At 42.8% G+C, this 24,201-nt stretch overlaps 1 long non-coding RNA gene across 4 annotated transcripts in view; it reads left to right on the top strand.

Moving 5' to 3' along the window:
- Nucleotides 1-24,201, top strand: part of LOC138828940 (uncharacterized) — a 31,729-nt gene that overhangs the window by 3,678 nt on the left and 3,850 nt on the right. The window contains exons 1-4 of one of the 4 annotated variants that reach the window (XR_011372433.1): nucleotides 6,710-7,127; nucleotides 9,369-9,453; nucleotides 18,513-18,733; nucleotides 19,820-20,593. This is a non-coding gene — a long non-coding RNA (uncharacterized lncRNA). Of the gene's footprint in view, nucleotides 1-6,709; nucleotides 7,128-9,062; nucleotides 9,454-18,512; nucleotides 18,734-19,819; nucleotides 20,594-22,810; nucleotides 22,936-24,201 lie in introns of those variants that run through there. The other 3 variants (XR_011372434.1, XR_011372432.1, XR_011372431.1) reach the window with 3 other exon arrangements.

Below are 24,201 nucleotides of genomic sequence, written 5' to 3'. Positions count from 1 at the left end.
TTCCTGCCTGGATACATGCCTGAACTACAATTACCGATTTCAGTCTTCCTTTCATTGTTAGAATCACAGACACTTGCCACTGTGTCCAGCCTCTCTGTTGAGATGGAATCTCCTAAAATTTTCTGCCCAGGCTGGGCTGGAACTGAAATCCTCTTAATTTTGGACTCTCACATTAGTGTTGGAGGATGAGCACATACTAATGTAACAGGCTATGGCTGAGAAGGGATCTCACAAACTGTGCTGCCAAGGCTGACCTCAAATTATAATCCTCCATTCTCAACTTCCCAAATAGCTAGGTTTACAGGCATGAGCCACAGCAGTGACCTGCCTCATTTTGTTCACAACACTTACCAAAAAATAAGTTTATTAACACTCAAACATAATACATTGTATATCTGAACATTGTAAATTAAATGTATATATTGGAATATTATTTACATTTTAAGTATACACTAAATAATTTTTTAGAACAGAATGAGATAAATATAAGTGAAAAAAATTCTGCATGCTATTGGATCATTTTGTCAATATTTTGTGATATAGGTATGTCATTATGTTTTCAGATTAATTTCTTGCACCCAGTAGGATTTAGTTGGATGACCCTACGAGTCAGGTTTTAGATTTTTATTCATATTAGGATATAGTTAAATGTTGCTTAAATGAGTTACATTGGTAAGGATGGTATTAATGAGATCACCTTCACAATCCATCTTATACTTGGGATTGCTAAGTCATTTTAATTCTTTCTCTTAAATGCCAAGTGAGAGGCACAAATGAGCTATGATACATTCTTCCCGCCAATCGCGGGAAATTTTGGGGACAATGGTCAGATAAAGCAGTAACAATTTGCCCTTGAAGCTATACACTGCTGATTAAGAAATATATAGATTCTAAAGGCTAAAACCTTAGGCTGGTCTCAAAGTGAGTTAATGGATAGGATTTAGGTGTGTAAAGAGAGAAGGAATATTTCCTGACAGTATGTTTGGCTGTCTTGATTACAGTTTGCTCTTGACTTACCCATATGTTTACATGTTTCTTCAGTGAGGTGTTCTGTTTTCCCATCATCAAGATAACATTTTCCTTAGCACCCTTCCAACATTAATCCTTTCTCCCGCTGATTTAAACATCACCTTGCTCACTTGAATCATGGATTATTCCCTCAATTTTACTTCCTTTTTTGTTCCTAGATTAGTGCTGATCAGTTCTCTACTCAGCCACTAAAATGATCTTCCTTTGATTTAAATTTGATCTTACTTGTCTCTGTTCTAAACATCATTCAGTGGTTCCTCATCTCTTTGTTAGAAACTTTGAAATCTTACCAGGGTGTAAAGGCCCAGTCTTTGCTGGATCCTACTTTGTTGCTTTTTTCCTTTGTTTACATTAAATGCTGTGATCATACTAAACTTCCTGCTATGCTTTCACCACCTAATCTTGGCACTCATTTTCTCTGCCTGAAACTCTTCCCATAACTTGAATTCCATTTTTTAAATTCTTTTTCTTTTCTTTTTTTCTCGTTCTGGGGCTTGAACTCAGGGCCTGGGTTCTGTCCCTGAGCCTCTTTGTGCTGAAGGCTAGTGCTCTACCATTTGTGCCACAGGGTCACTTCTGTCTCTTTCTGTTTGTGTGGTACTGAGGAATCAAACTCAGGGCTTCATGCATGCTAGGCAAACACTCTACTACTAAGCCACATTCCCAGCCCTGAATTCCATTTACTTTATACAATATCTGCTTCATACTCTCCATTCATTCTTCTGTAATGTGACGCAAAGAGCATTGAGAGTGGAGGCCAAGGTTTAACTCCTAACCTTTGCTAAGAAATCTTGTGGAAATTCTTGACCTCTTCCAGCCTTCATTATCTTTATTGCCAAAGTGTGATAATGCCCACCTCTCTTATAAGCCCATTAAGAACATCTATCGACATACTATGCACAAAAAAATTCTATAAGCATGTCACCCAAAGATGTTTGGGGTGGCAACGTGGGTGATGACAACAAGAATGATTCACCCAAGGAAACATTTAGCTTCACTGCTCAGGTGACCTTCCTGAAGCATCCAGGCCAAATCAGTGCTAAATATGCCTCTGTCCTGGATTGTCATTCAGCGTAAATTGCTTGCAAGTTTACTGACTGGAAAGAGAAACTTGAAAAGAGATCGTGTAAGAAGTTGGAAGCTAGTCCTAAATTCCTGAAGTCTAGTGATGCTGTCATGGTTCATATGGTTCCAGCAAGCCTTGTGTATGTGGAGAGCTTCTCTGACTATCCTCCTTTGGGTCATCTTGCTGTTTGTGATAGGAGACAGTTGCTGTGTGTGGCATCAAAGATGTGGACAAGAAGTCTGCAGGAGCTGGCAAGGCCACAAAGTCTGCCCAGAAATCTCAGAAGGCCGAGTGATTATTATTATCCCTAACGCCTGTAGCTTCAGCTTAACCAGTGGTGGAAGAAAAGTCTCAGAAATGTTTGTCTTAATTGGACATTTAAGTTTAATAGTGAAAGAATGGATAATGATAACAATGCATCATAAAAACTTGAGAAGGAAAGGAAAAAATTCTATAAGCACTCATATTCCATGCTCATTAAATTGTTATGCATACTTCTGCTGCCTTCACTCCTCTTCCTTCTCACCTTTCTTGTGATCCTCAGCAGTTTTTCTGGAATGTTTTTCATGTAAAACTTTGTTTTTTTCAGGGGATGAAGATTTTTCTGAAGAGATAACAGAGATGTTTTTCCCAACACATCTCCTGCAAACCAGACAAACTGGCCAGGGTAAGTTATTACTTCTTGGTGATTGTGATTCATTTATTTGTGACACTTCAGTGAATAAAAACTGAGATAGTAACCATTTACAATATGGAAGTAAGAGCAAAAGCCTTGCTCTTTGTTGGTGACTTGTGAACTATGTGCATATCCAAGGTCAGAGTGGGCAGGGAGGTTCTATATCCAAAGAAATATTTAATACAACATATATTCCATTGCCTGCTCATGCACAGGACTTGGGATGCTTTTTCCTTTTATGCCTGTCTTTCCCAGGCTCAGGAGACATTCTGTAAACCAGTAAGCCCCAGGCACACAATGCTCTCTGGACAGAGGGAACTGATATAATCAGGATGTCCTGTTTGCTCCTAAGTCCTAGGGTAAGGACCTTAATACTTGATCTTTTTGTTTGTTGTTGTTATTAGAAAATAAATTTTGTTATGGAATGTCTTGGGTAGAAGAAAGACATTCCTCAAGCAACAAAGTAGCAGAATTGCAAGTTCCAGGCTGGCCTGTGCTAGCAGGGTTTTACCTAAAAAAAAAAAAAAACAATAAATATATGAATGTAAGAAAGAAAGAGTACAGTTTCCTGTGAGTATATAATGTCAGAGAGTTTCCTGGAAACAGTAGCCTCTAAAATGGGATGATTGTTTTTCTTTATAGGGGAATAGTAATAAATTTATTATTATAACCACAATTCAGTGACTTTCATTACATTTCCAGTATTGTAGAACCATCACCTTTATCTTGTCCCAAACATATCCATCATCCTCAACAAAAATTTTGGGCCATTAAGCCATTCATGCCTCTTGCCTTCCCTCAACCCACAGTAGTCCTGAGTTATTTTCTGTCTGTGAACTTACTCTTGGTACTTTATTGTTATAGTCTGAATGTTTGGATTTCCATAATTTTTCATATGGTAACACTTGATCTTTTATTCTTATCCCCTAATATTTGCATTCTCCATGAAACCCTCATAGAACACTCGTCGGAAACTCATCTTCTGCAGTTCAAGTGCATCTCTTCACTATTCAATCTAGTATTGTTTAAAAATGGTCAAATTGAAGAAAAGTCATAAAAAGAATATAAACAGTATTTGTGTGCTTTTTATGAAAATTCACTATAGTTAACATTTTCCTTCATTCGCTTAATCACTTATTTGTGTGTATGTTCTCTTTGTGGACATACATTTGAGATTAACTTGTATATATCATAGTCCTCTATTCCTACATATTTTAATCTTGCTCTCCTCAGGATAAAAATGTCCCGTTATTACATAGCCACAGTAATTACCGGCTTCAGTAAATTAATCACAATGCCATACTTTTGCTTAATCTTTGTCTATATTTCAGTCTTGCCAATTGGCTCAATTCTGTCCCTGTCATTTTTTTTCTCCAGTACTAATACCAGTACATAATCATGAATTATATATAGTTGTGTATACTTGATCTCCTTTAGTCTATAATAATTTCTCGGCTTTTCCTTATCTTTGTAACATTACTTTTTTTTTTTTTTTTTTTGTCGGCCGTGGGGCTTGAACTCTGGGCCTGGGCGCTGTCCCTTAGCCCTTCAGCTCAAGGCGAGCGCTCTACCACTTGAGCTACAGCGCCACTTCCAACATTACTATTTTTGAACAACACAAGCACCTGCTTCCCTTTAGTAGCTAGGATGACAGGTATGAGTGACAGCTGACTGGCAAATGTAGAGTTCTTGAGGGTTAAATGTGTTATTTGTTTTTGTTTTTTACAAAGTATGAGGCTCATTGTAAAAAATGCTCAGTGTTGATGACCCCATATAAACCAACTTATTATCCCAAATATACATGTAGATGTTCAATAAGCAGATATGTCTCTATATTTTTATTCTAGTTAATTTGCTAGGTGCTAGGGAAGTAATGATGAGAAGGACATAGAAAAATCACAAGAATAAAAGAAATCATGTTAATAAATATTTTTGAGGTCAATAATTCTCAATGTGGTCCCTATGTGGCAATTCTCGGAAGGCAGTTTTCAAATAATTGAAATTTTTGGCATTGAGATACAGGATATAGCAGGGGCATTGGCCTGGTTGTCTGCACACTAAGGATGTAGGGAAAAGTGCACTGGAGCATGTGGTTCTGGGAATAATTTTTTAATATTTTTGTTTACATTTTTTACCTTTTTTCTCCAGGTTAGCAGGCTTCATACCTTGAACCACAGCTTAATTACTCACTTTCTTTTTTTCTTTGTTCCTTTTTGCCAGCCTTTGGGCTTAAACTCTTCTGCCTGGGCTCTGTCCCTGAGCTACTTTTGCTCACCACTTCAGCCACAGCACCACTTCCAGCTTTTTCTGAGTAGTTTATTATGTTTCTTGGACTTTCCTTCCTTGCATCAAACTGTGATCCGCAGAACTCAGTCTCCTGAGTATGAGTAGCTAGGATTACTGGTGTGACCCTTTGGCACCTGGCTAGGTTTTTCTTATGTTTTGGTTCTGGACCTAGGGCTTGAACACAGGGCCTGGTCAGTGTTGTTTAGTTTTTGTTTTTGATTTAAAGCTGATAGTCTATTTGAGCCAAAGCTCACTTTCTGCCTTTCTGTTGTTGTTTTTATTCTTTGTGTTAATCCCAGGGCTTCAAAGTGGCCTGGCCAGTCTCCAGTCTCCATGCTTTCTCCCACTCCGCACCCCACCCCCTCTAAGTTAGCAGGCACTACATCTTTAGCCAGTGCACTACTCTTCCTTTTTATTTTTGGTGGTTGTATTTATTTCTTTGTATTTGGCTTTTATTTATTTATTTATTTTGGCTGGTCATGGGGCTTGAACTCAGGGCCTGGGTGCTGTCCCTCAGCATTTCAGCTCCAGGTCCTCTACCATTTGAGGCACAACACCACTTCCAGCTTTTTTTTCTGCTTATGTGATGTTGAGAAATCGAACCAGGGCCTCATGCATCCAAGGCAAGCAAACACTCTACCACTGAGCCACTTTACCAGCCCTGGTTTTTATTTTTTTATGGTCATCCTAGGGCTTGACCTGCCAGTCTTCTTGAGGTGCTGGGCTTTTCCCCCCTTCTAGGATGGAAGTTTTACAATTTGAGCCATAGCACATTTTTTTGGGGGGGGGTGGTTAATATTGTAAGGTCCGCTCCTGGATGGCAAGCAGACTCCACCCTCCTCACAGCAAAGTCTCCACCCAGTACCTGCATTACCTAGGCAACTGGGACACCTGGAAGAGGTCACATCTGCATCCACTGAGGTCACATCTGAATTTGATGTGGCCACACCTTTCTCCACCCGTACCCTAGATAAGGCCTAGCCCAGGCCCAGACGCCCTCTCTCTGCTCTCTCTGCTCTCTCTCTCTGCTCTCTCTCTGCTCTGTCTCATCTCTCTGCTCTCTCTGCTCTTTTCTATCTCTTTCCTCTCTTTCCTCTCTTTCCCAGCTCTCTCTCATTCCAAGGCCTTTCCCAGCCATGAGGAATGCCAACCTTGCCTGGTCCCAGCAGGTCTACTGAATAAACCTACCCCTTACCTGAATACCACGTGCATGGTGCTGTTCTTACTCAGCTATCTCTTTTTTAAAACCTAACAAATATGAGATAAGTGTTCTATGGCTCTAACTACTCAACAGGCTGAGATCTGAGGACCTCAGTTGGAAGCCAGCCCAGACAGAAAAGTCCTTGTGAGACTCTTATGTCCAATTAACCACTCAAAACCCAGAAGTGGCGCTATGGCACAAATGGTAGAGCACAAGGCTCTCTGAGTACAAGAGGGTCAAGGACAGCACACAAGTCCTGAGTTCAAGCCCCACAACTGTCAAAAAATACAGAAAGGAAAAAAGTACTACAGGAAGCCAAGATGACTATACAGAGTCTTGAAAGTTGAGAGCCAAGGTTCAAAGCCATCCTAGGCATGAAAATCAATGAGGCGTTTTTCACCAATTAACCAGCAACAGGTAGGAAGTAGTAGAGCTCTACCCTTGAGTAAAACTCAAGTTTAAGCCCAGGAATAGCATAAATGAAAAGAATTCTCATTTACTTTCCTGCCCAGGCTGGATTCAAACCACAAATGCTCAGATTTCAGCCATTTGAGCAGGTAGGATTATAGGTGTGAACCATATTTTTGAAATATTGAATTGGCTCTAATATTTTTGCCCTTCTTTTCACTTAATTTATTATTCTTTTTCTCTTTTTTGTAAGTTCGGGTCATCTAGCTTATTATTAGGGCTGGCCACTGTTTCTGAGGTTTTTGTTTTGAAGTTTTTTTTGTGGATTTTTGTCCCAACCTGCAGGACGTCAACGAGGGCAATGAACCTAACAGAGAAGGAATGAAGGGACAAGAGACACGAAGAATGACAGCAAGACAGGGATCCTGGTCAAGCTGCAAATTTTTATTTTTCACACAGGGGTATTTATATGCTTGGAATAAGGAAGAATTTTCATTGGCCATAGCAGCTGCAGGATTTTTGCATAGGGCAGGGTGAAAGGGTGGTCATTAGCAGCTGCAGGATGTTTGCATAAGGCAGGATGAAAGGGTCGGATTTCTGAGAGTGGTTCTGTAAACTCAGCCACAAGATGTTCTGGTGAGATAGTCAAGCCTATCTTCATGTTGAGAGACTCCTTTTGGTTCCCGACAGATTTTTTTTTTTTTTTTGAGCTTGTTATAGTACTTGAACTCCAGGCCTGGTCATTATTCCTAATTTATTCTCAAGACTAGTAGGCTTCCCACCTCAAGACAGTCCAAATTGTGGCTCTATATGTATTTTTCTTTCTTTCTGCATTTATTTTAGGTGCTGCTCTTATGGCTTGTACTCAGGACTTGGGCATTTTTGCCAAGTTTTTGTTGTTGTTGTATTTTTATTTCTTCATTGCTGGTCCTAGGTCTTGAACATAGGGCCTTCACTTTTGCTAGCCATAAAATCAGGGCAGAACCACTGTGTCTGAGGTTTTTCCCTTTTCTTTCTCAAGACTAGCAATCTCCATGGCTTGAGCCACAGATAAAGTTCTGGCTTTATTTATTTATTTATTTTCATTTTTCTTGCTAGGGCTTCACTCATGACATGGCCACTCTCCTGAGGCTTGAAGTCAGGGCAGGGCCACTGTGAATGAAGCATTTTTTGTATTGTTTTTTCTCAAGGCTAGCATACTGTAACAGCTTGAGCAACAGCTTCATGAATGGCTTTGTTTATATAATGTCCTCTACACCCCCCACCAGGCAAATGTTGTAAAGTTCATTTTTTGAAATAATTTCTTGTACATCTCATTGTTGCAATAGGTCTAACTGTATCCCTATTTAAACAATTTGTTTTTTCCCTTCACCTTCACAAATTACGCCAACATCAAATACAGTGAAAATGGGGGAGTTATTTATTTATTTGGTTCTGATCCTAGGGCTGGAACACAGGGAGTGGTGACTGTTCCTAAACCTGAAATCAGGGCAAGGTCACTGTGCTGGAGTCTCTCCCATGTCCTGAGCAAGGCTGGCAGGCTCTAAAACTTAAGCCACATTTCAACATCTGGCTTTGTAAAACAAATTTGGTAATTCATAAGGGTTAAGTGTCTCATGGCGGAGCTGGGAAGTGGCTCAGTGGTAAAGTGCTTGCCTTGAGCTGAAGAGCTAAGGGACACCATCCAGAGCTGGAGTTCAGGCCCCACAACCCACAAAAAAGGAAAAAGAAAAGAAAAAAAAAACTGAGTGCCAGTGGCTTACACCTGTAATCCTAGCTACTCAGGAGGGGGAGATCTGAGGATTGCAGTTCAAAGCCAGACTGGGAAGAAAAGTCCATGAGACAATTATCTCCACTAAATCACCAGAAAACCAGAAGTGGCCCTGTGGCTCAAGTGGTAGAGCACTAGCCTTGAGCTGAAGAGCTTAGGGACAGTGTGCAGGCCGAGTTCAAGCCCCATGACCAACCAAAAAGAAAAAAAAAAGATTCTCATGGGAAAACAGGGACATTAGCCAGGCTCTAAAATCAGAGGATGGTGGTTCAAAGCCAGCCAGGGCAGGAAAGTTGTTCAGACTCTCATCTCCAATTAATCACCAAGAGCTGGGAAGTAGAATAGTTCTAGTCTTGTGCAAAACAGCACAAGTTCAGGCCCCAGGACTAGCACACATAAAACCAAGTGTCATGGAGATTCCTGCCCAGGTTGACTATGAACCACAATCCTAAAATTTCAGCTTCCACAGTAGCTGGGATTATAGGCATGAGCCACTACTTAAAAATATTTTATTGACTTTTCTCTTCTTCTTTTGCCTTCTTATACTATTGTTCATTTCGTGTGTGTGTGTGTGTGTGTGTGTGTGTGTGTGTGTGTGTGTGTGTGTGTGTGTGTGTATGTGTGTCCTGGTGCTGGTTGTAGACCTTGAACTCTGGAGCCTAGCCACAGTCTCTGAATTTGTTTTTCTTTTATTTTTTATGCTGTTTCTAGGCCTTGTATTCAGGGCCTAGTCCCTGTCCCTGAGTCATTCTTTTGCTGCTGGTGGTGGTGGTCCTAGGACTTGAACATAGGGCCTGGTCACTTCCTGGGTTTGAAACCAGGGTAGGGCCACTGTGTATGAGGGTTTTTGTTGTTTGTTTTCCCTCAAAGCAAGCAGTCTCTGTGGCTTGAGCCACACAGATCAACTTCTGGCTTCTTTTACTTTTGGCAGTTCATGGAAGATAAAAATCTCATAGAAGATAAGAGTACTGTATCAGCACCTGAAATCTGAGGATTGGGGTTGAAAGCCCAGGCAGGTAAGTCCGTAAAACTTATCTCCATTTCATCCCCCAAAGAAAGGAAGTGGTAGAATGCTACCTTTAAGAAAAAAAAAATTCTATTTCAAGCCCTGGGTTCAAGACCCACACCTGATACATACTCACAAATTCCTAAGGGACTTTTCTGCCTCAGTTGCCTTGGAACCCAGATCTTCAAGTTCTGTCTTTTGTGTAGCTTGAGCTCCAGGTGTAAACCACCAATTCTCTTGGTTTTGTGCTCATCTTCCACTCTGATTTTTATTTGTGTATTTGTATTTAATTAATTAATTAGTAGTAGTCCTGCCCTATGTATCTGGGCCTGGTCACTGTTATTTTGCTTTTTCATTCAAGGCTGTTACTTTACCACTTGAACCACAGCTCTACTTCTGGCATTTTTGCTGGTTAGTTGGAGATCAGAGCCTCATGGAAATTCCTGCCCCGGTGGGATTTTAACCACCATCCTGAGATTTCATGCTCCTAACTGGGATTACATGTCAGCCACCAAAAAGTGCCTGGCTCACTCAATTTTAATATTCTTTTTTTTTTTTTTTGGTTGCTCATGGGGCTTGAACTCTGGGCCTGGGCGCTATCTCTCAGCTCTTCAGCTCAAGGCTAGCGCTCTACCACTTGAGCCACAGCGCCACTTCCGGCTTTTTTCCTTTTTGCTATATGGTGCTGAGGAATCAAACCCAGGGCCTCATGCATGCAAGGCAAGAGCTCTACCACTGAGCCACCTTCCAAGCCCTCAATTTTAATATTCTTAATAGGCTCTTACAGTCTTTTTATTCACATGATGATGATGATGATGATGATGATGATGATGATGATGATGATGATGATGATGATGATGATGATGATGGTGTGCTGGTCATAGGTTTGAAATCAGGGCATGGGTGCTGTCCATTATCTTCCAGTTGAGCCTCAGCTCAAGTCCTGGACTTTTCTCTATTTCTTTTAGCTTCTTTCTTGGTGGTTAATTTGAGAGAATTGTCTCATGAAAAAGCTTGGCACTACTCAGGAGGTTGAAATCTGAGGATTGTGGTTTCAAGCCAGTCCTGACAAGAAAGTCCAAAACACCCTTTTCCTTTTCTTTTTGTTGTTGTTGTTGTAATGACAAAGGTGAGGTGCAGTGGAGTTGCAGTTTCATTAGCAGGTAAAGAGGATGTTTGTTTTTGAGCAATGGCCTCTCAAAGTACACTGTCTCTTGACTAGGGATGGTCCACTGATGGTTAGAATGACTTGTCTTCCTTCTATGACCCTATTACCCTGGTAACCGATTGTTTACAAAGATGTGATCCTGACTCCTTAGCAACATGAGAAGGGACAATATCATTCCTAGGTTGGGATGAAAACCAAGTGGATCCGCCCATTTGTTGTGCTGCCTCGCTCTGGGGGGCCAGGATGATAGTGCACCCTTCTGTGAAGAAGGAAAATGACTTGAACAATTCTGTACTCTTTGTTCATTTCTGACAGATGAGGGCTGTGGATATATTCATGGACTCATCCAGGGACAAGCAGGGAATTGTCTAGGATCTCCATTGTGTCTAGGAAGGAAGGGCCTCAGGTTTTGCTGCAGAGAGATGCATCCTACAGTGCGGTTGCAGCAGCCCTGGCTTGCTCCAATGCCAGTGATTTCCCAGATCAGCAATATACCTGGACCCAGGAAATGTCACCTTGTGCAGATGAAATAGCTCTCAGGACATCTATCCTGATGACCACGAAAGCCTATGCCAGTGCAAGCGATGGTGACACAATGCTGCTCATGTGGCTGGGAGTATGGAAGTGGCACAGGTGTGGATTAGAGGTGTTGGGTAGCACACGTGGTGGATGCCTTCTGCTCTGCCCACCACATGACTAAAGGCAATGCTGGATTCTGTCTGAATTTAACTGGGGTCTGGGGGACTATGGATTTTCTGGGATGCCATAGCTCCCAGGGGACACAGATTTAGCTGGACTAGGTGAAAGGGAGTGAAGGAAACCTCCAGAAAAAAGGAAGTCTTGATTCTCTTTAAAAGTTCCTTTAATGCTTAAATTTTAATCAAAATGGAAAATAAATGGAAAAAGTGATTCTAGATCTCAGTTTCCTGAATAGCTAGCATTACAGGTGTGACACTAGTACCCAACTCACTCTTTTGTATCTATTGAGTTTATTAGGTTCTAGACACTGTAGCAAGGAAAAAAAGAAAAACTTTGTTTTGAAGGTCTATGCCTTTGTGTGTGGAGTTGGGGGAGGGTAGAGAATGTATACACATAAATATGTTTAAATATATGATGGAAAAAATATATTGAGAGATGTGCTAGGGAGGAATGTTAGCAGTTTGCGGTGATGTATGAGTTCAGAAAACCCTCATGTGGTAAATGACTTAGAAGAGATCAAGGCAGCTCATCCAGGCCCCAGAATCAGGTAGAGTCATGAGCTCGAAGTATGAGCACCTACACGCGGGCCCCCTCCCATTTCTGGAGTTCCTTCCATACAACTGGCCCCTCCCTCTCTCTGCCCAGACCCACCTGGACTCCCATCTACCTCACTTCCTTTTCCCTCAGATCCTCCTGCTACCAGGATAGTGATGGAGGTCATGTGCTCCCTATTGGGGGAAATATGGCTCCTCTAATAAACCTTGTAATAATCTTTCTCCTTTGCCTTCCTGCTTCTGCATGGTCCCCTTGCATGGATTTTTGTCTGATCCTCTTACATTGGTCGCCCTGTGGGGATAGGCTCCCCAGTGGGTTTGATCCTCCCTCCACTTCGGAAGGAAGTTCAACCAGCTTCCCTGGGACCTATCCTGAGATCCTATCCGCCAGTCACCAGAGGACCACCAAGGTAACTTTCTCCTGACTGAGCGCTCTACCAGCCCATCCAACACTGCTAATTAAGTCCCACTCCAGGGTAAGTGACCTGTTTATCTGAGGTCTGCGTTTCTGATTCTGATATCTCAGTGGTAAGGCCACCTGGGCCTCTGTGACTAACCGAGCCCCCCTTTCCCCCATCAGAGTCAAACGTGGACCAAGTGCCAGGGGCCTACCTTGGCCCAAGGACCCCTCCCGCATGTCCCAAGGAATGCGCACGGACAAACATGAAGACATTCTCCACTGGCAGGGCCACCACCCCCTTTAGGAGCCAACCTGTACTGTGGAGAACACTCTAATATAGGCCCATGGCATCAGGTCCCTTACCATGGGAAGGACACTAAATTTCTTTACATTAAGGCCACCTGGGCCTTGGAGGGCTGCTGAGCCCCTTCAATCAAATTTTGCCCCAAATTTAAAACTCCACTTCTGTGAGTGCTTGGGCAGATAGCTCTGGCTCTCTCTCTCTCCCTCTCTCCCTCTCTCCCTCTTCCTCTTTCCCTCTCCCTCTTTCCCTCTCCCTTGCAACTGAAGATAAAAGTATGGATGAGTTTAAGTTTAAACTCCTCCTCTGTGTACTGCCTTTGCAGTTTCCCCTCCTCTGCAGTCTCCCCTGTGAGGCCCTCCCCTCTTTTGCGGCCTCCCCCACAAGACACCCTCACTTCTGTGGCCTTCCCCATGAGGCACCCGCAGTTCTGCGGCCTCCCAGTGAGGTACACCCCTTTTTGCAGCCTCTTCTGTGAGGCCTCATCCCCTGAAGGACTTCATCTGTGAGGTCCCCACTGCTCTGCGGGACCCCTCCTCTGCCTTTGTAGTGGGGGTGGAAACTGAAGCTCCAGTTTTGCCAGAAACAATGCATAAAGCATAAAGTGACTCCATTTAGGGTATCATCTCTCACTCTTTTCCATGGTTTTCCATGGACAGGACTGACTTTGTCCTGGCCATTGTCTCAACATCCATTCCTGGGATAGCTTGTCCCGGTTGGCATTTACAGTTTGGACTCAAGGCCTGGGCACTGTCCCTGAGTCCTTCTGTTCCAGGCTAATGCTCTACTACTTAGAGTCACAATGCCACTTTCAGCCTTTGGCTGGATAGTCCTCGTTCTGTGCTGATTAGTAGCGAGATGGAGTTTTAGAAGGATTTTTTTTTTTTGTGCCCAGGATGGCTTTGAACTTTCTTACAAAAGCTCTTTTTATTTCCAGTTAAAGCAACAAGGAGATCAATGAGATGGAGGTTACCTATAACTTGTTCACAATTGACTAACAATTACTTGTCAGAGATTTTTAAAAGAAAGCCCAGTAGATGCTTTTAACCTGAGACTGATTGGCACTCTATGACCCACTGCCTCTGGGTAGCCTGCTTAAAGTGGCTTATAGACAACATTTAACCTATAACAAATGTACAGGCCTTTTCTTGGGCTACAGCAGCATAGCCTGTTTAACACCCTGGTTTATAAAAGCATTTTCTGTCTGGCAGAGGAATGCCTACCTATGTAGGCCTTTAGACAGATCTCAATAGGAACATAATCTCAGCTCTACAAGCTTTTCAACAGATGAATTTAACCAGCTCAAAAGTTACTGCCAATTAGGACTTTGAGGAGATACAGGGGTTTTGGGATTTACATTCTACAATCTTAGCTTTTATTACCCACTATCACAGATCTCTGGAAAGTTTTGCCCAGTTAGACCAACATGGGTGATAGGCATGTTTACAAACTTATCTTTCTATGACCTTCTGGCTTGATCAATTTTTTGGAGGACCAAGCTCAAGTAACTCAGGACCTGATACCACTTTTGTCATCCAAACATTTGTTAGTAATTGCATCTGGATGTTTTAACATTGTCAGGGTCCCTGGAGTGCCTTTCTTATGTTGGGATAAATACATCTTTGGCACTTTCCTTGGTCAGTCACTGGACTTGAACTCAGGGTTTGAGTGCTGTCCCTCAGCTCTCCAGCTCAGGACTAGCACTTGGCCACTTTAAACTCCAAAACAACTCAGCTTTGAGCACTCTGTTGGCAGATTAGAGATGACAATCTCACAGGGACTTTAGTTTGCCTGTGCCTGGACTGGCTTCGAACTGCAGATCAATGAGTTTTTTTTTTTTTTTTTACAAACAGTCACTTTTACTCCAACTAAAAGCAACAAAGATGGTCATTGGAAGTAGTTTTATAAGCATGGTTTTACTTATTAAATTACATTTGACAAACTTGCCCTATCTTTTACTGTGGGCCTTCTGGCAACTGTTACAAAAAACTTTAAGGGCAAACTAGAATACTTTTACTTTGAAATAAACCTTTAGGAAAAATTTATCTTTTAAACTTGTCTGGGAGGCCAGCCACTCCCCACAACTTCTCAAATTTTTACAAGGGGGATGTCATTTTAAATCCTTTTTGTAAAGTTATTTTAATTTGCATTTAAATGCATCATTGAAACACTGGGCTGTATATTCTTTGCCTGTAGGCTGTCCTGTGGGCAGTGAATAGAAAGAGTGGCCATTTTTTTTCTGCAGTCTGAGTTACCTTTAGGAATTTACCTCCAATTGTAAAATAGTATAGAAATCAATTTCTATCCTTTGCTCATAGACCCCGTATGGTCTAACTTCTGGCGATGAACATTTACAGATCCAAATATCTAATGTGGCTTGTGTTTTACCCTTAATTAACAGGCTTTTGGTCATGTGAGATGAAGCAAGGCCAGAGTCTGAGAGAGACTGTGGCATCTCCCAGCATGTATGGACTGTTGCACCTCCTGTTGGTAACCTGCAATATTTCTACATATACTGGTTAGAGACCTGGTTTACACTGGCTTTTGCAGGCTGGTGCCACTGGTTTAGGCAGCTGTGCCTGGGCCTAGTCACTCTGGTCCCTTGATCTTAATTGAAGTTGATCGGCACACAGGGGAGAAAACTAGAGAATCAAACCCTTAGCTTTAGTTTACTAGCCATGGTCAGTGTACAATAGTTAACTCTTAGCATAGATGGACATAGGAATGACATAATTCACAGCCAACTTAGTTACCAATTTCATTTACTTTGTAAAGGACATTGTCTTTTTTAAGTCCTTTTCCAAGGTCTTTTAAAACTGCCTGTTTTTTCTTTGGCTTAGTCAGGTCACAAAGTTTTAAAGCAATTTAGATTAATTCACAGCTTCCATTGACAAAGATTTTTAGTAGGCAGAGTAACCTTGAAACCATAATCACTTACATATAGTCAAATAAGACACAGACAGAAATGTTTGTGCACAGATAATAGAGCGTGCTTAGATTTTAAAATAGACTTTTAAAGTTTTGAAATTTTAGTGGAACTACTTTTCTAATTATGATGGAACCATGTGGTCAGTTTAAAATACAAAACTTTGCCAACAAGAAACCTAGTGAACAGGAGGCAATAGGAACATACACTTGGCCTAGCATAATGGCGCCACAGGACAGGGGAGGGGGGAGGGGTAGTACCAAGCTGAAGTACCAAGATGCCAATTTGGCACATCCACCACTTGCTCAATGCTAGAGAGAAGAGTAATACATTTTTGGTAATATCCAAACTTGTTGGCCTTTATTTCGGGGAGTTTAGACTTAAACTCACCCATTTCCTATCTAATGAGTAGAAACAAGCAATTACTGGTTACATTCTTCCAGGGCTTAACCAAAGCGTTTAGCATATGAAATACTTGTGAAAGAGGTTACAAGCAGGTAATTTTGGCAAGAGGCAGAGTTTAAGGGGAGGGGGAGAGAGAGAGAGAGCTACTTGCTCAAGCATTCTCAGAAGTGGAGTTTTAAATGTGGGGCCAAATTTAACTGATGGGGACTGAACAGCCCTCCAAGGCCAGGTGGCCTTAATGTAAAGAAATTTAGTGTCCTTCCCATGGTAAGTGACCTGAAGCCATGTGCCTAGAGTAGAGTGTCCTCTGCAGTGCAGGTTGGCTCCTAAATAGGTGGTGGCCCCACCAGTGGAGACTGTCCTTATGTTGGTCCAAGGTGGGTCCTTGGGCCATGGTAGGCCTCTAGTGGCTAATTCCAGCACTTGGCCAAGTTTTTGGTCAGATGGTGAGGGTGGGGCTCAGTTAGCCCAGAAAGGCTCAGGTGGCCTTACCACTGATATTGGAATCAGAAACCCCAACCTCAGACAAACTTGTCACTTACCCTGGAGTGGGAATTAATTAGTGGGGCTGGATGGGCTGGTAGAGCACTCAGTCAGGAGAAAGTTACCTTGATGGTCCTCTGGTGACTGGAGTGAAGGATCTCAGAATAGGTCCCAGGGCAGCTGTTTGAACTCCCTTCTGAAGTGCAGGGGGAGCAAATGCACTGGAGAACCTATCCCAGTATGGAGCCACCAGTGAAAGAGGATCAGACACATCCATCCTATGGGACCATGCAGAGGCAGGCAGGCAAAGGAGAAAGATTATTACAAGGTTTATTAGAGGAGCCATATTTCCCCCAAGAGGGAGCACATGACCTCCATCATCATCCTGGTAGCAGAAGTATCTGAGAGAAAAGGAAGTGAGGTAGATGGGAGTTCAGGTGGATCTGGGTGGAGAGAGGGAGAGACCAGTTGTATGGAGGGAACTCCAGAAATGGGAGGGGGCCCAGATGAGGGTGGAGCTGAGGACCAAAGGTGAGCGATCTACAAACTGCAGTTCAAAGCCAGTCCAGGCAGAGAAAGATTATCATCTCTAACTAGCCAGCAGAGTGCCAAAAAAGCGGGCAGAGTTGCTTTGGAGACCGAAGTGGCAAAGTGCAATCCTTGCACTGGAGAGCTGAAAAACAGCACTCAGGCACTAAGTTCAAGTCCAGTGACCAAGGGAAATGTCAAGGTTGCGTTTACCCTAACAAAGAAAGAAGCACTCCTGGGACTTTGGCAATAATGTTTGGCTCTTCTAAAATTGATCAGAGCTGAGGTCATGGCAAGCTACTTTATAAGCATGCCTAACTGGGCAAGAACTTGTCAACCATTTGTAATAGTTGGCTGTAAAAGGCTGAGGTTGTGAAATGTGGGGAATAGCTTAAATCCAAACTGCTCTGTATATGCTTAAAACCATAATTGGCAGTAAATTCTGGGCTGACACTAACCAAATAAATTTGTTTAAGAATAAAATATGAAATTGTTAGGACCAGATCAAAAGTAAACAGATAGGGTATTAATTAGAACAAGGAAGGAGAAAATTCAAATTTAACTGAGACAAATAAGTCCCAAGTAAGGAGAGAAACATTGGTATAAACACCAAAATAAAACAAAATTGTGGTCTGATAATTACTAAAAAGATCATTTATATCAAGATTTAGACCAAATGTTAAATTTTCGAAGATAAGGGCTTAAGTAGAGAGTTAAGCACCAGGAGCCACACTAAACATCTGTATTCCAAAGGATGGCCTTTCCCTCCTAGGCTATTTGAGGAGCTAAACAATGCTTTGGCGTATTTGGGGAGGTAATGTTTTCCTAGGATTTCAAGGTAAGACTTGTCCCACCTCCAGGCCTTGAAACTGGGTGCAATGCCCCCATCTCCAGCCTAGATACCAGGATGTCTACAGGCAGTTGTGTGGACTTAACCACCCTATTTGCCTTGATGCAATTTGTAATCACTAACTGTTCGTTCTGCTTTTATAACTTGTTTGTCAATTACAAAACTGCCACTGAACACCTACAAGTGGAACTTCTTATGGATCTTACCTTTAAACATCCTAGACTATTTAAATCTTTTACAAACCAAAGTACTAAACAGGCTATGCTGCTATAGCCCCCCCCCCAAAAAGGGTCCATACAGTTATGAAAAGTTAAAAAATTATGCCTAAACTCTAGTTTGGAATAAAATGTAATTAGTAAAAAGTTGTCACCTTGACAAACTACCCCACACTATATTATAAAAGCCAGTGTACAATCAGAAAAATATTAGGAGAGTTTACTAAAGTTAGTCCCTAGGTAAAACTTCTTTAATCAACCTGTGTAGACTAATGCCAACTGTTTACACACCCATAAAACATTTAAGCTTCAATTATTAAAAAAACAAAAAAGGGGAATCCCTAAGGGAAACTTTTGCCTTAACCTTATTTACTCTAAATTTTTAAAATTTCACTCAAAGTGATCCTTTCACTAAAGCTGAAAAGCATTTTATCCCTCTAGCAGCATCTCACTATCTATTCCCATATGGTTTAAAAAATTTAATCAATGAAGACTAAGACTAATGCCCCATAAGGGAAAACAGTGTTTCTATCATTCCAGATGGATCCACTGGCAACATCTGGGTCCCTTTTTGACTCATCCGACCTCCAGAGAAGCAAAAACAACACAACACAACCCTGAGGAAGAAGATCTAGTAAGCAGCTTTGCATACCTAAGGTTGAAGTCCGGAGGAAGCCATCATCCTTATCTTAAGAAAACCAGCTTGACCCCAGCAACATGGGGTCAGAATAAGGTGTTGACACAAGACCGAAGCCACCCTGGTCAGTACAAAAACCCCTAGAATACCTGAATATCTGTTTTGGCCATGATTGCACTGCTTGTGAATACTTCTGCAGTGGGTAGTGAACATGCATATTGGGCCTATATCACTCACCCACCATTGTTAAAATTAGTGGATTAGCTAGACCAAGGTCCAGTGGCGTACACAAATGACAGCACGTATTTTCCTCCACCATGGGATCATGCAGACCCTAATCATCCAGGTGAGGAAGGAATACCTTATATTATTTCCTTAGGATTTGAGTCTTTACCACTGTGTTTAGGGACATCACCTTGCTTACCAACCAGAAGACAGGTATGGGCATACATCTTGCCTGATGATAAAATCAACAATCATATGGGGCGATTCAGCACAATTTCCTTAAATTTTATTGGTAAGGATCATTCTTATACAAATAAGACTGGGCAACCACCTAACCTAGTATGACAGGACATTAATTATTGAATTTTGTTTATGTTTCTATTCAGTGGTCTCAGTGTCAAAACCCTAGAGGAAAGATTATACAGCATAATGATAACATCTCATTTATAGATTGAGGTCCTCATGGATGTTTCATTGCCAATTATTCTGAAAAGCATGTTGGTGATTGGTATACTAATAATTCTTCTGATGGTGACGTCTATACAATGGAGTTATAAATCATGTAGAACCCATTGGCTTGCTCACCTGACATGATGGAGGCCTTGTGCCTCATAGGCCACATATAAATTTCAGGGGACACTTAGGGCCTGAGCAGTGGCATTTATAAAACTTGCCACGCAATTTTATACAACTCAGAATTGGGTTGGTCACTTTACTAGGGCCCATGAGGCAAATTATACATTTTACAGGAACCATTCTTTTACTGTACAGGGTTGTATTAAACTTTCCTATGTACTAGCCCACAGGGACAGTGTCAATCAATGAGAACCCACGCAGCCTGGACTCTTTACATGCTTAAATCATACTATTTCTTTTAAAATGCCTTCTCAGTCTCTCCTGATATTAAGATCTCGCTTAGGGGTCTGGGTGCCTGTTAATCTCACCCGACCTTGGCAGGAGAGCCCCACTGTTGGTTTGTTGACAGGAGTCTTCCAGCAACTGCTGAAGAGAACTAGGAGATTCCTGGGTCTGAGTGTAGCTGTGATCCTTGAAATGACTGCTATCACCATGACTGCTGCGACTGCCGGAGTGGCCCTGCATTCCTCCATCCAAACCAAGGACTTTGTAGAGAAGTGGCTGGACTGTCACCAGCTATAGACTCATCAGCACAATATTAAACAGGACATTGATTCCCGTCTGAACACCCTGCAACACACGGTGCAGTGGATGGGAGACCAGATAATTGATCTGCAGAAACAGCTAACCTTCAAGTGTGATTAGAGCTCAATAAACTGTGCATCACTCCTACTTGATTCAACACTTCTAACATTACTTGGCAGGGACTTCACTACCACCTGCCGGTCTTGCAAGGAAATTTGACTTGGGACATCCACTAGTTACAGCAGGAAGTCATTGAGACTTTCTTGGCACAACTCCCTGGCGTGGGATATGAAGGTCTGGCTGAGGGAATTGCATCTGTGCTAAACCAATTGGACCCTCATACCTGGTGGCACAGTTTTACCCATAGTGTTTCTACAGGATTGATTGCATTATGTCTTGTCAAGATATTGCTGTCTACATTCCAAAATAGTTTCTGCAAATCCCTTCTGCAAAGGATCTCTTGCTTACGGTTGTACTTAAAAAACAAAAAAGGGGGGAGATGTCAGAGGCATCAACCGGCATAACCCCATCTGTTGCTGTTTCCACAACGGGATCTGGGAACACGATGTGTGGTATAGGCAAGAAGGGACTACACCATGTGAGTATAGACAAAATTTATTGGAACATCACATGTTTATATACAGCACACAAGCAGGAGAAGTAAATCTTCAGTCAGGGGCAGAGAGTTAAACAGTTTTATGGGAGCACAGACAATGAGAGTTTAAACAGAAAAAGCTAATCCTTGTCAACAAAAGTGGAGCAGTTCCACTAATCAAGGTTGTAAAAGCAGGTAAAGCACAGTTGATTACACATAGGGGGGGTCTCCAGGTGCTGTTCTACATGATTAAGAAGATGAAGCACGAATGGTACTTTTTGCAAACCATTACCTGAGCCTTGCACCGGGGGCAGAACCTTTGGCCAGCATGGAGGAAAGGGTGACCCTTCCTCCCCGAGAAGAATTGGAAGTGGTCCTGTGGCTCAGGTGGTAGGGCACTTGCTTTCAGCTGAAGAGCTGAGGGACAGCGTCCAGGCCCAGAGTTCAAGCCCCACGACCAACAAAAATAAATAAATTGGAAGGAAGGAATGCATGCCTGCATGCACCCTCAGAGCACACAGGTGCTCAGATGGGGTTTTGCAGGCCTATGCCTCCAACACCCATATGAACCCCTCTCCTTTTGCTCCCGATCCAGCTCCCAGATCTTAGGCAGATTGGGTGGAAGGAGGCTGTGTCAGTCCTGGAGTTTTTCTCTGCCTCTGGCTGTGCCTGAGCAGCTGCAGGAGCCCTGGCCCATGCTGCAAGAGGCAGCAACAACTGCTGCAGTCGCTGCTGCAAGTTTGGCCATTTGGCTCCACTCCTGCCTGGTTGCCCTGACACTGGAGGAGTCTCGCTGGCTCCTTTGCTGTTTCACACTGCACCTCCAGCCTAGGGATGAGCCCAGGAAGCTCGGCGCTGGAGCCTTTGAGACCTGGGGGATTTGGAGGGGCTGCCCTGCCTGCAGGGTCTGGCCTGAGGAGCCTGTGCCCCAGCCATGGCTGCTTGCTGCTTCTCACTGCTGCTCAGAAGAAGCGGCGGCGGCGCTGGCCTGTAGCCGGCTTGTTTGCTCCCTCCGAGGCTCTTAGAGTTGTGTTACTGGCAGAACACTATCCCAACTGCTCTAGTACTATTTTATTGTATTTTAAAAATAAAAGACTTCATGGGCCCCATAAGTGCTTTATAAAATATGACTGGCAGCCGTTATTTAAATAAATGTGAGAATTCGGGAGTTTTTTTTTTTTTATCTTTCTAAGTGATTTTTTTTTGTCTGTCTTTGGACTTGAACTCTGGACCTGGGTGCTGCTGTCCCTTAGCTCTTCAGCTAAAGACTAGCACTCTACCACTTGAGCCACAGGACCACTTAGGTTTTCTGGTGGTTTATTGGAGATAAGAGTCTCATGGTCTTTCCTGCACTGGTTGGCTTTGAATCTCGATCCTCAGATCTCAGCTTCCTGAGTGGCTAGGATTACAGGCAGGAGCCACTTGCGCCCAGTTCTAAGTGATCATTTTAAAGGCTAAGCATGATAGTACCATCTACTTGGGAGGCATAGATTGAGAGGACGGCAATCCAAGACCAACCCATGCAAAAAGTGAGATCTGATCACAATCATCAAGCTGGGCTGATTCCAATAATCTCAGCTAGATGGGAGGCTGGTCCTGGGATGGGAAGAAAACAGGATGCCCTAACTTAAAAACTAAAGTACAAAAAGGCCGTGGTGTGGATTAAGAGTTAAACACCTGCCTAAGCATGAAATCCTTTGTATAAACTCTAGTACTGAGAAAAGGAGGGAGGGAGGAAAGCAGGAAGGGATATAGGGGAGGGAGAGAGATGCTATTTCATTAATTTTACATTTTTCCTAACACCATTCACTTTGAGTTTCTTTTGCTCAAGACTAGCACTCTACCACTCAAGCCTCAGTACAACTTCCAGCCTTTTCTCTTTATGTGGTACTGAGGAACCAAACCCAGGGCTTCATGTATGTGCTAGGCCAGCACTCTATTACTAAGCCACATTCCCAGTCCTTCTTTTATTTTGTAAGATGAGGTTTGGTTTTGTGTTCTTCTCTTGGCATGGAACTTAGGCTAGTCTCAACCTAACTTCTGACTCAGCCTCCTAAATTCAGAGATTGCAAACATAGACCACCATACTCAGCTCAGGATTCCTTTGAGAGAATCATCTTTTCAGAGACAGAGTTATTCTGTCTTCCTTGGATTGGATGGCCTTTTGCTTTTGGCATTGTGTTAATCCCATTTCTTGTCCTGATATATTTCTCCTTCTAGATCAATAGAAAATTTTCAGCTTCCCAACTTGAAGCCTATTGGTCTCATCCAATAATATAACAAAACTTGTGAATATCATTACCTGGCATCATGGGCATGCCAGCCAGCTAAAACTCAGCTATCAGGTGGGTTTGGGCTTCAACAATGCAGGCAATTCTCTGCATAACCTGAAAACTGTCATAGATAATGTTGGTTTATTCCATCCTGTTTTCAGCTGCTTGCCATTCTGAGCTTTGTATGTTTTTGCTTTCTTTTATTTATTTATTTATTTATTTTTGAGTCATAGGCCTTGATCTCTGGGCTTGGCTTGGGTGATGTCCCTGAGCTTTTCAACTCAAGGCTAGCACTCTACGACTTGAGCCACAGAGCCACTTCTGGTTTTCTGGTGGTTTATTGGAGATAGGAGTCTCACGGACTTTCCTCCCTGAGCTGGCTTTGAACCACGATCCGCAGATCTCAGACTTCTAAGTAGCTAGGATTACAGGTGTGAGCCACCTGTACCCGGCCCTGACTGAATCTTGAAAAGAGAAGACAGGAATAGGTCAAGAGACACACAGTATCAAAATGGGGATGGGAGGGATCGAGAGTTCTGACTGAGCAGTGGATCCATATAAAGTCTGATCAGACTTACTCCAAACATGAAGGAACATCTTCAGTCTGGATGTGGGATGCCTATAAACATTGTCAGGGACATGAAAGGAGCAGGGTTGGGATGAAGGTTTTAGGGAGCACTGTGGGATGAAGTGTCATTAAAAACTCTCAGCTCTGGGGCTGGGAAGTTGGCTCAGTGGTAGAGCGCTTGCCTTGCATGCCTGAGGCCCTGGGTTCGATTCTTCAGCACCATATAAGCAAAATGGAAAGCCAGAAGTGGCGCTCTGGCTCAAGTGGTAGAGCACTATCCTTGAGCTGAAGAGCTGAGGGACAGGGCACAGGCCCAGAGTTCAGGCCCCACAACCGGACCCTCCCCCCCAAAAAAAACCTCTCAGTTCTGACAGCACAGATCAAGTGTTTGTCTTGAGAGTCCCCTGTTGTGCTGTGGCAATGCTCTTCCTGTGTATGTCTGTCTAGAGGGGGAGGTGTTTGCTCCTCATTTGTCATTAATTCTAGAGGACAGAGGAGCCCCATGAGTCCAGTAAACAGATGCTTTCTGGCAGCTTCTCACAGTGTTTCCTCCAGGCAGCACCAGGCTCTTTACTTGCTCTGATGAGGCAGCTGCATATGGGTCTGCAGGAATTTCTTGTCAAGAAATTAGAGAGTCATTCATTCATTACTCTAGAACAAAGAGTGGCAATGCCTAACTATAGGTTGCTTTGTTATTCCAATGTGTGTGCTACTGGCACTGGCTTGTCTCTTCAGTCTGCACAGGCTCAGGACAATACTATAGTCAGCTC

This window comes from Dipodomys merriami, unplaced genomic scaffold (genome assembly GCF_024711535.1).
Source record: "Dipodomys merriami isolate MVZ:Mamm:240054 unplaced genomic scaffold, mDipMer1.0.p SCAF_1689, whole genome shotgun sequence".
In the NCBI taxonomy this organism is placed as follows: Eukaryota; Metazoa; Chordata; class Mammalia; order Rodentia; family Heteromyidae; genus Dipodomys; species Dipodomys merriami.
Note: the sequence above shows the minus strand (reverse complement) of the source record. Positions and strands in the feature narration are given on the sequence as shown.